At 35.3% G+C, this 16,753-nt stretch overlaps 1 protein-coding gene across 1 annotated transcript in view; it reads left to right on the forward strand.

The window, feature by feature from the left end:
• LOC139142174 (organic cation transporter protein-like) overlaps nucleotides 1-8,238 on the forward strand; it is a 19,171-nt gene extending 10,933 nt beyond the window's left edge. The window contains exons 11-12 of the mRNA XM_070712028.1: nucleotides 1-590; nucleotides 8,203-8,238. The exon at nucleotides 1-590 is cut by the window's left edge and continues 499 nt beyond it. The gene's annotated coding sequence lies outside the window, so the exon portion shown is untranslated. The remainder of the gene's footprint in view (nucleotides 591-8,202) is intronic.
• Nucleotides 8,239-16,753: the final 8,515 nt, after the last annotated feature.

The raw sequence follows: 16,753 nt of genomic DNA on the forward strand, positions 1-16,753 counted from the left end.
ACGCTGTTGCAGGTCGACCAATAAACTGTAACTGATAAATGCAACCAAAAAACTGAGAAAGTTGTCAAATGTTGATATTTAAAGGTAAAAATAGCTGTAGCTTTGAAAATACTTTCATTGACTTTTTTCTGTAAAAGGAGAATATTTTTCTTTTCCGCCCTGAAATCCCCGTTAGCAAAAACAAATGACATCGAGCATTGTTGTCTTTGAAAATGTCAATATTTATAATTATGGGATTTGGTCGATTAAATTCAGGCGCTCACGCGTATATTTGCGGTGGCCATATTTGATTTGCTAAGTACTCGAAAATGGCTTGTTAAAATCTACGTTGTGATTTCGACACTAATGATTGGAAAACGCCAGGCTGTGGTGGACACAATTTAGTGAGCATTTTGACATAAGCTGCATTTGATTTCAAACTATATTTTTTATCAAACAAGTAGAAACAAACAATGTATTTCGCGCACGATATCTAGATGCACCTCATCATCATAGCTCCAACATTTAAATTATACGATGTAGATTATGACAGACATGTTTTAACTTTCATCAATTACCATCGTACCTTGGATACAGTGTTTACTTATGTCGTGTGGATCCCATACGACCTTCATGCGCATTTCCGATGTCTGTACCCCTTTAATGTGACAGCTTCCATAAAATCCAGATGTGCAAAATATAGAAGTTCTGGGGCGGGCTTTTATATCATGCGAGCATCCTGGCTGATAATTTCTGGGGTTTTTTTGCCGCTGATGTCACAAATAAATGACGTCACCATTACCTGTCCTCGATTGAAGTCAAGTAATCTTGTGAGAGGTGAAAAACTTCCAAACCGATTCGTCACTATTTCAATATGGAAGAAAAACGAATGCTGACGTTTTAATGAGTTGAAATTGAGCACCTCGCCAGCTTTCAAATTCTAAAATAACTTTTTATTTTCATTTCGATATGGAAATGTATCAAACTGCTTTTAAATTGTCGGTGTTGTTCCAGTAAAAATTGCTTTGCCGTGTGTGCTGTTTAAGCGTAGTACGAATGCCACAGCCATACATGTTTTAGTAATGTGTATCGCAGCATCATGGTCGAGCAATAAGCTTGACAATGTGTGCAATTGTACGACGAATGGTTCAAATTTTCAGCAAAATATTAATTGTATATAATTTTTATCAAATGTTAAATACTGTATCATTCTGACATTGGTAAATATTAATTAAAAGATTCTGGTCATGGGCTTATTCATGGAACTGTTTTTAGCTCACGTGTTCACACACGTGAGCTAATGTTATAGCGATGTCTGTCTGTCTACCCCGGTGTGTGCATGAGTGTGTGTGTGTCTGTCTGTCTGTCTGTCTGTCTGTCTGTTTACACGATAACTCAAAAAAACCTAAATGGATTCAAGTCAGATTTGGTAGACAGGTACCATATGCTACTTGCAAGAACTGTTCAAATTTCGGTTAGTGTGGCTTGCATATATTAATGAAGTTATGACATATCATTTTTTTTCGTATAATGGTTTCCCTATGGAGACAGTAATGACAGTGTCGACATATATCAAGAAATACTGCACAAAATTTCATGAAACTTTTCATAGATGACAATCTCAGAACGTTATGATGATACTGTGGGTGTCATGTTAATTATCTGCTCATTTTCATATTTAATGAACTTTTGTAAATAGTGAAATAACTCTGAAATTCCTACACCTAATTTGATGATACATGCAACAAATGTTGATATGATATATATCTAATTGTACTTAGAAGCTTTGGGCAGTGTCAAGTTAATGAATATCATTATTGCATACTTTATGAAGTTTTGTAAGTAGTCATATAACTCCGAAATAAATGCACCAAATTTGATGAAATCTGATGCAGATAATGATCCGTCAGAAATGTGACTGTGTTGTAAAGCAGCTGTTAGTGTGAAGTTAATTAAGGGTTCATGTGCATATTTAATGAACTTTGTAATTAAGTATATTACTCTGAAATTACGGCACGCAATTCGGTGAAACCTGCTAAAGATAAATATCTAATTACACTGCGGAGCATGGGGCAGTGTCAAATGAATAAATAGCTCATTTGTATATTTTATGAAGTTTTGTAATTAGTTATATAACTCCGATATAGCTGCACCAAATGTGATGAAATCTGCTGCAGATACTGATCCGACTGATATCTAACTGTGGTGTAAAACATTTAGTACTGTAAAGTTAATTAAGGCTTCATTTACATATGTAATGAACTTTGTAATTAGATATATAACTCTAATATTACGGCACCAAATTTAGTGAAACCTGCAACAGATATTTATCTGATAAATATTTAATTGTGCTATGAAACATTGAGCTGTGTCGAGTTAGTTAAGGGTTCATTTGCATATTTAATGAACTTTGTAATTAGTGATATTACTCCAAAAATTTACAGCATTAAATTTGATGAAACGTGCTACATATGTTGATCTTACAGATATCTAATTGTCCCATGAAACATTGAGCAGTGTCAGGTAAATAAACAGCTCATTTGCATATCTAATTAAGTGTTGTAATTAGTGATTTTACTCTGAGAATACTGTGCGAAAGTTGATGAAACCTGCTACATATAATGATAAAACAGATATCTGATTGTTCTGTGAAGCGTACTATTAATGAACCTGTTGTAAAACACGTGAGCACATTCAGTTCACATCTGGTTCTGCTTTAGATGTACATTTATTCGTATACTTAAGGTAGTTCGCGCCCCGAAAGTGAAAGACTTGTGCTCAAACTTTCCTCGGGCAAACTTTCAACTATTCTCGTTCAAAATCAAAAATAAAATCGGGGAGGGTCACCGTGTAAATTTTACTACTTGGCAAACAAATTATCGACATTTTAAATTGAAAATTCCCACAATGCGTGTGTTAACTCTAAGGGAAATATATCATCGATTTTCACAAAAAGAAGCCCGTGATAACTTTATCCCCTGAGCTTCAAAATGAGCCCTTGAGTGGGAGACAAAAAGGTATCGAAAAGTTTGAGAGTCCTAATAGATGTCCCCGATTTACATTTTGCTAGCATGTATAGCCACAAAATGATGACGTCAAATCACCGTACTCACTACACATTGCCGTTATTACTCTATTCCTCTATTTCCTTCGCCGTTTGAAAAGCTTCGGTGTTAACAAAATTCTACCGGGCTGTTGTCGAGAGTGTCCTTACATTTTCGATTACGGTTTGGTATAGTGGTACTACTCGGATTGTTAAGACAGCATCGAAAATCATCGGCGATGATCTTCAATCTCTTGACTCGCTTTTTAAGACCCGCGCCATCAGGAAGTCAAGTTCAATAAATAGAGATGTTACTCATCCAGCACGTACATTATTTGATTTGTTACCGCCAGGCACTCGATATAGATCTATTAGGGCAAAAACCAACCGTTTCAAAAATAATTTTTATCCAACAGCTGTTCGACTTTTAAACGAGTTGTAGTTTTACTTTTGGTGTCTTTTTAGCTCACGTGTGTAAACACGTGGGCTATTGTCATAGCGATGTCTGTCTGTCTGTCCGTGTGTGTGTGTGTGTGTGTGTTAGTGTGTGTGTGTGTGTGTGTGTGTGTGTCTGTCTGTCTGTCTGTCTGTTTACACGATAACTCAAAAACGCCTGAACAGATTCAAGTCAGATTTGGTACACAGGTACCGTATGCTACTTGCAAGAACTGATTAGATTTTGGTTAGTGTGGCTTGCATATTAATGAAGTTATGCAATATCGTTTTTTTCCGTACAATGGTTTCCCTATGGAGACGGTAATGACAGTGTAGACATATATCAAGAAATACTGCACAAAATTTCATGAAACTTTTCACAGATGACAATCTCAGAACATTATGATGATACTGTGAGTGTCATGTCAATTACCTTCTCATTTGCATATTTAATGAACTTTTGTTATCAATGAGATAACTCTGAAATTCCTGCACCAAACTTGATGATACTTGCAACAAATATTGATCTGATATATATCTCATTATACTTAGAAGCATTTGACAGTGTCTAGTTAATAAATATGTCATTTGCATATTTTATGAAGTTTTGTAATTAGTCATACAACTTCGATAAAACTTCACCAAATATGATGAAATCTGCTGCAGATACTGATCTGAATGATATCTATTTGTAGTGTAAAGCATTTAGTAGTGTGAAATTAATTAAGGGTTCATTTGCATATTTAATGAATTTTGTAATTAGGTATATAACTCTGAAATTACGGAACCCAGTCTTTGAAATTGGGTACAGATATTGTTTTGATAAATATCTAATTGTACTGAGAATTCGAAGCATTTGGCAGTGTCAAGTTAACGAATAGGTCATTTGCATATTTTATGAAGTTTTGTAATTAGTGGTATAACTCCAAAATAACTGCACCAAATGTTATGAAATCTGCTGCAGATACTGATCCGACAGATATCTAATTGTGGTGTAGAGCATTTACTTGTGTACAGTTAATTAAGGGTTTTTTGCATATTTAATGAACTTTGTAATTAGTGATATTACTCCAAAATTACAGCGTTTAATTTGATGAAACTTGCTACAGATGTTGATCTGATAAATATCTAATTGTACTGAGAAGCATTGAACAGTGTCAAGTTAATAATTAGCTCATTTGCATATTTCATGAAGTTTTATAAGTAGTCATATTACTCCGAAATAACTGCATCAAATGTGATGAAAACTGCTGCATATAATGATCTGACAGATATCTAACTGTGTTGTAAAGCATTTAGTAGTGTAAAGTTAATTAAGGGTTCATTTGCATATTTAATAAACTTTGTAATTAGGTATATAACTCTGAAATTACGGCACCAAATTTTGTGAAACGTGCTACAGATATTGATTTGATAAATATTTAATTGTGCTTTGAATCATTGAACAGTGTCAAGTTAATATAGGGATTATTTGCATATTTAATGAACTTTGTAATTAGTGACATTACTCTAAAATTACTGCACTAAATTAAATAAAACGTGCTACAAATGTTGATCTGATGGATATCTAATTGTCCCATGAAGCATTGAGCAGTGTCAAGTTAATTAACAGCTCATTTGCATATTAAATAAAGTTTTGTAATTAGTGATTAAAATCTGAGAGTATGGTGCGATGTTGGAAAAAACCTGCTTCATTTAGTGATAACATATATATATCTTATTGTTCTGTGAAGCGTACTACTATTAATGAACCTGTTATAAAACACGTGAGCATATTCAGTTCATATCTGGTTTAACTTGTCTGTGTGTTATATTTTATTTGGTTTTTTGTTTTTTTTGGCGTGAGCTCCGCAGATCCATCCCGAATTCCATTGTATTTTCGTTTTTTTACATGGTAATAAAGTATTATTATTATTATTATTATTATTATTATTATTATTACAAGTTTAGGGGCTATAAGTATTATATAGAAATCTAATAACAGTTCGTTGAAGCTGTGGAAATTCTGAAAAAGAGGTGTTCGAATGCAGGCCCATCGTGGCAGTCGTGGGCGTGCACAAAATAAGGCACAGCAACTGTGGAGAGTCTATGCCATGCCAATTTGCCATGCCAGTGTATTTGCTGCAAATATACCTTCACGCGTGCGCACTCGTTGGCCAGTGTAGTCTGCCAATATGAGCATGCGCAATTGAGTTTACTGCGCGTGAATGTGTAGTCTGTACACTACGTCTCATGCTATAATCTTGTCGTTGAGCTTTGCATGTTGACAGAAACTGGAATTACTGCAGAGAATACTTTTCAGGACATCACAGGGGAGTCCCTAAGGTAACAAGTGGGACGTTTAGGAAATCCTTTCAGAAAGTTCACGCCGCCTGTGGCCATTTTGTGGAGTATACGTACCTGGAGCAACGGTATACATTTATTTCTACTGTACATATTGCCAGATAATATGCGATAGAATTTTGCGTTTCACGTCGTTCAATCATTCAGATGGAAATGCCAGCCTTCTCCAAACTTTGAAAAAATCAGGGTGACAGATTTTGGAATGCTAACTCTTGTATAACAATGACGTAATTTAATGAGAAGACCTTTGTATTCGAGCTCGGCAACAGTTTTTGATTTGAGAACTCTTATCATGGCGGATTCTCTGAAACAGTGAGTATTCAACAACTTTTTCATATGTCCATGTAGCACATTTGTGCAAAAATAAGCGAGTCCACAGGCCTTTGGCGAATCAATAAATGCGTTTTTCACCAAGCTGAAAGGTTGAAAGATGCGTCCGTCACTTTGGGACGAGCTAGATAAATGCAGTCAAACCCAGCTGGGCATAGAAATTTGCCATAGTAGAGACGATATAGTACGACCGGCCGTGCGGTGGAACTTTGCAACAAAGTTTCCATATCTGAACTGACGTACTTGAATGACAGGCACATGGTATGATGGCCAATAAAAATGCATTCTCGTTGCATTTTGATAATAATGTATCAATCACAATGACACGTATGCCTCCTCCCAACAGAAGGGCCATGGTCTATTTTTAGCCCTGCTACAGTATATCTCAGTGCTGAAAAGGCCATATTGTTGTCATGTTGTCATTTCGACGTTTACAGCGAGGGCACGAGTTATCGGAACACCAAATTAGGTAATTACCCAGCAACTTAGCTGAGCACTTTGCAATTTGACCTGCCATTTACCTAAACAAGAGTCTGTTTTATTTTCTGAAGACTGATAAGATATCCACCAAACTCAGCAGGCAGCTCCCACTGAGTCAACTGATATGCCTACACTGGAACAACCCATTTTCAACTGGCGTCTAGTTCATGGGAAAATTGTGAAAAGGGGGAATAAATATTATGATGCAACACAATCTATTGTACTCATTTTGTGTCCTGGGCCTGAACCTGACAGGTTTTGCCTCTGTATGTTATTTGGAATTGAAACATCGCAGCATCTCTTGTAAATCTAGAGTGTACAAAACTCGTCAAATTTACCACCTTCCATGAGCTCACCACCGACGTTGATGGAACCGTCCATTTTTATAATATGATTGGATGGTTGCTCTGACAGTCAGTGTTTCTTCAATGTATGTAATTGTGATTAAAAAACTGGTAAGAACATGCATCTATACAAAAACAGGACACAAAATGACAGCGGCAAATCATGTTTTACACTTTACAACATTTTATTCCGGCCCTTCAAAATTCTCCCATCAACTACATGCAGCTGCCAGTCAAAAATGTTTTTTGCAGTGTAGGCATATCAGTTTACTACCGTGGCCGAAAACGACACAGACCCTCTTCAGTTTACATTTGTAATTGCGTCGTTCTGTTTTGACCTGCGCTCTTCAGTTTGTAATTGCGTCGTTCTGTTTGAGCTGCGTCGTTCTGTTTTGACCTGCGCTCTTCAGTTTGTAATTGCGGCGTTCTGTTAGAGCTGCGTCGTTCTGTTTTGACCTGCGCTCTTCAGTTTGTAATTGCGTCGTTCTGTTTGAGCTGCGTCGTTCTGTTTGAACTGCATCGTTCTGTTTGATCTGTGCTCTTCAGTTTGTTTTCAGCATAACACGGAAGTACTGGAGTAAACATTTTGTAACAAACATTGAACGGTCACTTGGAGAATACCATTGGAACTTGGCATGGGTGCCCTTGGAGTCATAGGTAGTAGAGGGAGAGCAACTCCACACATCGTTCACATATTGGTTGTTTGCGTTTAATGTGTGGTGGTCTGTATTTTTTGTTTCACTGTCTTGTGTACAGAACAGAATAGGTACGGCGAGACAGCTGAATATGAATGTCAGTGCAGTCTGTACAATGGCAGAATAGGTACGGCGAGACAGCTGAATATGAATGTCAGTGCAGTCTGTACTCCAGAGTTGAGACATTGCGTACGACACTAACGCTATGTTTCGAACGTTTGCCAGACTTTCGTTGTCAATCGCCTCAAGTCAGGTTCAGTGGATAAATTTCGTGGTATAATAGTAGATTGTACGTATTCCTATGTTGTCCCACTGAAGGTTTGTTCTTTCATTCTGGAAGCTAGGATGTCTAACTTTGTTTTATTGTGTTAAAGGTTGTGTTCGTATTGTGTTTACTAGACTGATATATATATATATATATATATATATATATATATATATATATATATATATATATATATATATATATATATATATATATATATATATATATATATATATATATATATATATATATATATATATATATATATATATATAATTTACAAACAAGAGAAAAAGGTACGAAAAAGACAACGGAAACAGAACACAGACAAAAGATAAAGAACAAGGATAGCACTTACAAAAAAAAAGACATTCTCAATCTATGATTCAAAGTACATTACCAGAATATGCCAGCGGGTCCTATACTTTTTAGTTGTGCTCTTTTTGTAGGAAATGTTTCTCTCAACTTTGTGCTTTTGTTTGACCTTCGTTATAAATAAATAGAACGGAAGAATTTTCTTTTTTGTCTACACTTTTAGACAAGAACTGTTTCCCTAAGATAATGTGCACAGTAACAACATGTTTTTACTGTAATTTAAATAGCAGGGAGAGAGGTTATGCCTCCACTGTTACCCTTGGACGAGGCTACCTCGAGGTCGTCATCATCACTTGCCACACGTGGTAGAGCAGACAGTTTACATCCTGAGCATTTTTGAGCAATTTTATAAGAAGGAAAGTGAGGGCAACTTCACACATCGTTTCTACCTTTGTTAAATGATGCGGTACATTGAGTCCATTAATGTGTGTATATACAATCTCTCTTACTACCTAACCACAGTGCGTCACTTTTTTCCTTATTGATCTTCTGGCCGGGGATGTTGCCGAATGAGTCAACTATTCTGAGAAATTCTTCGGCAGATTTCACATCTGATAACATTCGAGTGGTGTCATCTGCATATTGTGCAATTTTAACTCATTTTGTTCGATTTGAATGCCCTTAATTGTTTTATTGTGATGAATGGCGATGGACAAAATTTCTAAACTAAAAACAAGTAAGGTGAAAGAGTATCACCTTGTCTTGCCATGAACCGCTGCTAACTTAAAATTAACAAGAGGTGACACCATTATTAATGACTAGAAATATCGCAGTATAAAACTTTGACCCATAGAATAAAAGATTCACCAAAATTAAATTTCTTTAAAGCAAAGTAAAGGAAAGGCCACTCGATAGAGTCAAATGCCTTGGCAAAATCAATACTAAGTAGAATACCAGGAATATCGTTTTTCTTTTGTAAAGTGTATTGAGTCTTAAATCTTGCAAACAGCGTCACCGATGTAGCGACCCTTCACATATTAACCAGCTTGATTTGGGTAAATTATTTCCGATAAAACTTTGAATTTCGAATTAAAAGGGCCTTGGTAACAATTTTTATGATAAAAGTTTAAAAGAGAAATAGGTCCCCAACTTTTCAGCTACAGACGATCTTTTTCTTTTTTATCAATCAAAGTAATGGTTGCTTGTCTTTGGGAAACTGACACTGACAACTCTCCATATGGACGTGTACATATAGTTGAAAATCAGTACAATTAAATTACCATACAAGGGCCAGAAACGCCATTCCCCGGGCTTTTATTACTGGACATGTTTTTTTGAAGCTTGGTAGCACTCTTTGAGACTCAAATAACCCTCACAAATATTTGTTCTGTAATTTTGACAGTAAAGAAATATGCAAATCGCCAGTGAACTCTTCTGGTTTTTCTTTAGGAAAACAATATGTAGTCTGGTATAAATTTCGATAAAATCTCTTTTCAAGCTTCAAAAAATAAGTATTGCTTTTTCACCAAGCTCATGTCATCTTACTCTAGCACGTTGAATAATACCTTGTGTTTTGACTTCGTAAATATCATCTAAAGCTCTCTGAACTTCATCAATGTCTTTTCATGTTTTTTTATTTCACTTTCTTGATTTCGAGGTCCTTTTTTGTTGCTCCAGCTTTTTTTCCTTGTGTCTTTGACACTTAGCCCGTTTTTGCTGTATTTTATACAAAAGTCCATGATTTTATACTATTTAAGCCGTGGATCAAGAACGTCAGTGAAATCTTGTCCCAAATATTTTTTTCATGCTGCAAACCTTCGAGCAACAAATAATCGCATACAGAAGGAACAGAAGTATGCGATACACTTACAAATGCCAGACTTCACAAAAGATGCAATAGCTTGCACTCCGATTCACATGAGCATACACAAACACAACAAGACCAAATCGTAGACATAGCTTCCGTAATTGAACAACAAACTTCAGTGGAACAACATATTAACACATAAAATCAATCAATCATTCAACATGTCTCACCAATCAAAAATGAATTTTAAGTGACTGATGAAGAAAACTCTGTTTTCGAAACGTAGCTTCAAAGGATCGCAGTGTAACGCTAGTCTCTCCGCTCCAATGTGGGTTAACAGCAAGACACGTAAATTACGGGTACGTCTCGCCATGGCTAATCAACCCTTTACATAAAACAGCTAAACATTATATACACACACATAGAATCATACACAAAATGCAAGCAACTCAGATATGAACGATGTGTGGAGTTGCTTTCCCTTTATTACAACAAAACAAACTGAAGAGCGACGATCAAACAGAACGACGCAGTTCAAACAGTCCGACACAATTACAAACTGAAGAGCGCAGGTCAAAACAGAACGACGCAGCTCAAACAGAACGCCGCAATTACAAACTGAAGAGCGTAGGTCAAAACAGAACGACACAGCTCAAACAGAACGACGCAATTACAAACTGAAGAGTGCAGGTCAAAACAGAACGACGCAGCTCTAACAGAACGACGCAATTACAAACTGAAGAGGGTCTGTGTCGTTTTCGGCCACGGTAGTTTACTCAGTGGAGGAGCTGCCTGCTGAGTGTGGTGGATATCTTATCAGTCTTCATCATAAAACAGACTCTTGTTTAGGTAAATGCCAGGTCAAATTGCAAAGTACTCAGCCAAGTTGCTGGGTAATTACCTAATTTAGTGTTCCAATAACTCGTGCGCCAAGTGTAAATTTTGCATACAACTGTGAGAGTGAAAAAGGTTGTTTATAGGTCACAAAACTTTTGAATCCCACCGTCGTCCATTACACCTGTTTCCTTGGGCATTAAAGGTGTGCGAGTATACACATCAAAAGACTAGAAAATTCACTTCATGGGCAGAACCTTGTAAAATAGCCCTTTCTTGTCTGGTTAACGAAAAAAGATACCCCTGATCTAAAATATGCATGGGCTACCATGTACCAGCCACGTGTCACCGGGCTACTAACTTCAGAATATGGTTGCCCAAGTGGACTACCAGGGAAAAAAAGTTAATTTCCAGCCCTGGGCAATACTAAACATGAAACATTTAACTTGTAATATTTCCCCTTGTCTTGGCCTGCTGGGTTTAAAAAAAATGTTTCAAGGTATACAGGGACCATGTTCAAATTTAGCCATTGCTACCATGGAAAGGGGAGATCTAGCTAATCATCAGAATCATAGAGTTTATGGGGTCACGCCAGGTCACACAAAAAATAATGCACCACTACATGGCCATAATTTTACTTTAGTTAAACAATCAGAAATAATTTGTCTTCATTATTCTTCCTGGAATGAGGCAAAGAAATCAAAATAAATTATTATAAAATGAACATTATTATACGTCGTTAATTATAAATCCATAAAATAAATAAGTACCAGTGAATTCTGTTTTAAATAAAACAAAAAAAAAACTGTGCGCTACTACTACTGTTTCTGATAAATAATGGTACATTGGGTGATAAGGGGAATTGGGTTCATAAAATTAATTTGAGATTCAAGTAGAATTAATTTAGCACATAAAATTAATTTGAAGGCATAAAATTAATTCGATGAATGCATAATAAGTTGGTACTATACTCTATAACACTTATTTGGGATGACTGCATGAAACAAAATTAAAAATGTTTGAAAAATTATTTCTGGTCTATATAAAATTAATTCAAACACACTAAAATAAACGGAAAACAAATTTTGATAACAATGGCCCCAATGTACATTATCTTAATTATTCTTCCTAGAATGAAGGCAAAGAAATTACAATTATTATTATTATTATTATTATAGAACAAACGTTAAAAGTTTTTACTTAGAAATCCATAAAATAAATAAAAAACAGTGAACTATGTTTTAAAATAGACCCTTTCAAGGGTCTATTGTTTTAAATAAAAAAGCTGTGGTTCCCAAATATGTTACCATGGCAACATAAAACAAAAATGAACATTGAGTTCATGCTGTGATAAATACACTTAGGAGAGCATTTGCATAGTTACTGGGATTACTTTTAATGGAATTTTGGAAAAAAAATTGAAATTTTAAAACGTAAATAGGTTACTATGGAAACACAGGGCAGTAAAAACGGATATCATATTTTGTCTTTCTAATCTAAAATAACCCTTTGGTATAATATTTCTGTTGATTAATGGATTTTTACACTGGATATTTGGTCTTTCTAACCCAAAATATCCCTTTGATATAACACATTCTGTTGATTACTGGATTTTAGGTGGAATCTTTGAAAAACTGGTAATTTTTACTCCTAAATGGTTGCCATGGAAACATCTCACATTAAAATGAGTGTGATTTTTTTGGTGTGCTAACCAGAAAAACCCTTATTATCAATTTTTTACATCAATCAATAGTTCTTTAATATGAATTAGGGAAAAAGTAACATTTCTAATCCCAAACTGGTTACCATGGCAACTCGAAACATTGAAATAAGTCTGGTGTTTTGTGTTGTCTGACCCGAACTCCCCCACTAGATAATTTTCATAACAATCAAAGTAACTTTTCATGGATATTAGAAAAACTGAAATTTTCAACCCTAAAATGGTTACCATGGAAACATGGGGCAGTGAAATCAATATCATATTGGTCTTTTCGACCCAAAATACCCTTATGCTGAAATTTCATGGAAATTGAACCTATTATTATTCGCGTTATTATTTCTATATAATACTTATATTAATTATTATTACAAGTTTAGGGGCTATAAGTATTATATAGAAATCTAATAACAGTTCAATATTCAAATATCAGAATCATAGAGTTTATGGGGTCACGCCAAGTCTCACAAAATATAATGCACCACTACATGGCCATAATTTTACTTTAGTTAAACAATCAGAAATAATTTGTCTTCATTATTCTTCCTGGAATGAGGCAAAGAAATCAAAATAAATTATTATGAAATGAACATTATTATACGTTGTTAATTATAAATCCATAAAATAAATAAGTACCAGTGAATTATGTTTTAAATAAAACAACAAAACTGTGCGCTACTGTAACTGCTTGTGATAAATATAATGGTACATTGGGTGATAAGGAGGATTGGGTTCGGATACTAGTAGAATTAATTTCAAAACATAAAATTTATTGAAGGCATAAACTTAATTCGATAAATGCATAATAAGTTAGTAATATACTATATAACATTTATTTGGGATGACTGCATGAAACACAATTAAAATGTTTGAAAAATTATTTCTGGTCTGGGTAAAATTAATTCTAACACACTAAAATTAACGGAAAACCAAAACAGACAGTAAATAGACGGTACACAAAAAAAGTCATATTCATGAAAGAAAGACATATAAACCTCTGGCCAGAAGACCTTTATTATTCTTTCTAGAATGTAGGCAAAGAAATCACAATTATTATTATTATTATTATTATGGAACAAATGTTAAAAGTTGTTACTTAGAAATCCATAAAATAAATAAAAACAGTGAATTATGTTTTAACATAGACCCTCTCGAGGGTCTATGGTTTTAAATAAAAAAAACTGTGGTTACCGAAATGGTTACTATGGCAACATAAAACAAAAATGAACATGGAGTTCATGCTGTTATAAATACACTTAGGAGAGCATTTGCATAGTAACTGGGATTACTTTGGACTTTGGGAAAAAATTGAAATTTTAAAACGCAAATAGGTTACTATGGAAACAGGGCAGTAAAAATGGATATCATATTTTGTCTTTCTAACCCGAAATAACCCTTTGGTATAATATTTCTGTTGATTACTGGATTTTTACACTGGATATGTGGTCTTTCTAACCCAAAATATACCTTTGATATAACACATTCTGTTGATTCCTGGATTTTAGGTGGAATCTTTGAAAAAATGGTAATTTTTACTCCTGAATGGTTGCCATGGAAACATCTCACATTAAAATGAGTGTGAGTCTTTTGTGTTCTAACCAGAAAAAACCCTTATTGTCAATTTTTACATCAATCAATAGTTCTTTAATAGGAACTAGGGAAAACGTAACATTTTCAATCCAAGAATAGTTACCATGACAACTCACACTGCATGAAAACGCAATAATACAGATAAATTCACATTAATGAGTTGTCTGTATTATAGTATAATACACGTTAATTCACATGAATCCACATGAATACAGGCTTGCTGAATACAAGCAATGGATTCTTGACTGTATTCATCTGTATATGCACTATTCAGCTATAATACAGACATTAATCCATGCTAATACGGTAAGTATTATCATGTTTTTATGCAGTGTCAAAACATTAAAATAAGTCTGTTTTTTGTGTTCTCTGACCCGAACTCCCCCCACTAGATAATTTCCATATCAATCAAAGTAACTTTTCATTGGATATTAGAAAAACTGAAATTTTCAACCCCTAAAATGGTTACCATGGAAACATGGGGCAGTGAAATCGATATCATATTTGGTCTTTTCGACCCAAAATACCCTTATGGTGAAATTTTCACAGAAATTGAACCTATTATTATTCGCGTTATTATTTCTATATAATACTTATATTAATTATTATTATTTTGTGTACTGCGATTTTACGTCATCATTTTGTGGCTATACCACTTGTAAAATGGTGCCCTACCTTAACCATAGCGAATGAATTGGATTGATTTGGTGTGATTTTTTTCAATGGTTTATTTTAGGTAAATTTACATGGACACGAAATAGATTCCTTGAAAACGTGGTGTGGATGTTATTTTATATAACTCGTTTTCAAAAATCAGAACAGAATATTGTTACATTTAAAACAAATCTGAACTGAATATCATCACACGTTTGATGTGTGCGAAGACGCACAGACACCGTCCTGACCTTGAAAAGGAACGATTGTACCATTGTAGCGCTGTCAGTAGATTGACCATTGTATGCCTATCCTGGCCTGACCTCTACCCGAAGACGCACAGACACCATCCTCACCAGAAACAGAACGATTGTGCCATTGTAGGGCTGTCAGTAGGGTGACTATCGTATGCCCCGACCGGATCTCTACCCGAAGTGACGCACAGATACCATCCTGACATGAAACGTAACGATTGTGCCATTGCAGCGTCATTAGAAGGGTGACTATTGTGCGCCAACCCTCGCCTGACCTATACCCTGATAATGTCTATTGTGATATGTAACGTAGATGAGATTACTGTCAGCACTTGAGGTCACCTTGGGAGACGACACTTTCATGTGAACTTCTTCTCAATTTGCTTCGAATAAAGCAGACGGATGGCGCCTCGGGGACAGATAGTCGGATCCTCAAACTTTTAAAGTAATACTATTCTTTCGGCCAACCAATTGCGGGGGCTCATTTTGAAGCGCATGGTGTAAACAATTACCACCGGCTTAGATCAGAGCATAGGAATGCGGCCATTTTTAATTTCAGATATCCTTAAATATCGGGAAATTTGTTTCTCTCGTACCAAAATTTGTAGGGTGACCCCAACTGTTGTTCTTGATTTTGAAAAAGAATGGTTGAAAGCTTACTTGACGGAAATGTGTGCAAAAGTTGTCGTTTAATTTTGAGGCGCGAACTTCATATACCTAAAAGTAGACTGCGCCATGGAAAGAGAAAATCTAACCAATCACAGATTTTAAGCGGGTGGCCGTTTTTTTAAACAGCGCCCTCACATGGGCATTTGAATACCAAGGACCCCCCCCTTTGACTATATATGGGCATATTTAGATTACAGGTGACTGTATACCTTTAAGAGGCATTTTACTTTACTGGACTGCCTGCGTGGATTCATTGGAACTCTATGAATAAATAAAGTTTCAACCCTCTTGTCGATTTGTGAACGATGGAAATGCATAATTTACAAGTGGTATAGCGGCCCTTTTTTATTTCAAATCCCTTTGTTTAAATTCCAGATACAAGGTGTTTCTCGAATCCCATGAGCACAGTAACCGTGAAGAAAGGTTTTAACGTTTTGAAGGAAAGTTTTATCAAAAGTGTAAAAACTGTTTGCCACGAGGCACGTATTATCATGATAAAACAGCCATATGTGAAAACAGCTGAGTGTAACAAGAGGTAAATTTAAGTTTTATATGTCTAGAGGCTGAGCCTGATGATCCGGTCGAAGGAAATATATCTAATATGATAAATATCGATGTTTTACTTCTGCCGTTCGCCTCCAAAACAGTCTGATGAATGAGTATTTTTTTAAGTTTGTTTCACCAGATAGCGCATGCAATAACCTACAAGATATTATTGTTATAAGAGTTGAACCTTAACGTTTCGTTGTTGCCATGGAGATTAGTATGCTGTCTGAGTGTCAATGGCAATTGGACGATTTTTACACTGATTCAGTTAATTACATCCATTTGAACCCGTGTTGAATCTAGGACATCCGGGTCAGGGGTCAAATGGGTCCCTGGACTCAATCATTTATGCTTAAACGCAAAAAAAAATCCTCAACTTTTTAGATCATTAAAGTTTGCACAGAGGAAATTCAAAGTCTTCATTCATTCTGATGACTGGTATTAATCAATGCT

The sequence above is a fragment of the Ptychodera flava genome, chromosome 10 (assembly GCF_041260155.1).
Source record: "Ptychodera flava strain L36383 chromosome 10, AS_Pfla_20210202, whole genome shotgun sequence".
Classification (NCBI taxonomy): domain Eukaryota; kingdom Metazoa; phylum Hemichordata; class Enteropneusta; family Ptychoderidae; genus Ptychodera; species Ptychodera flava.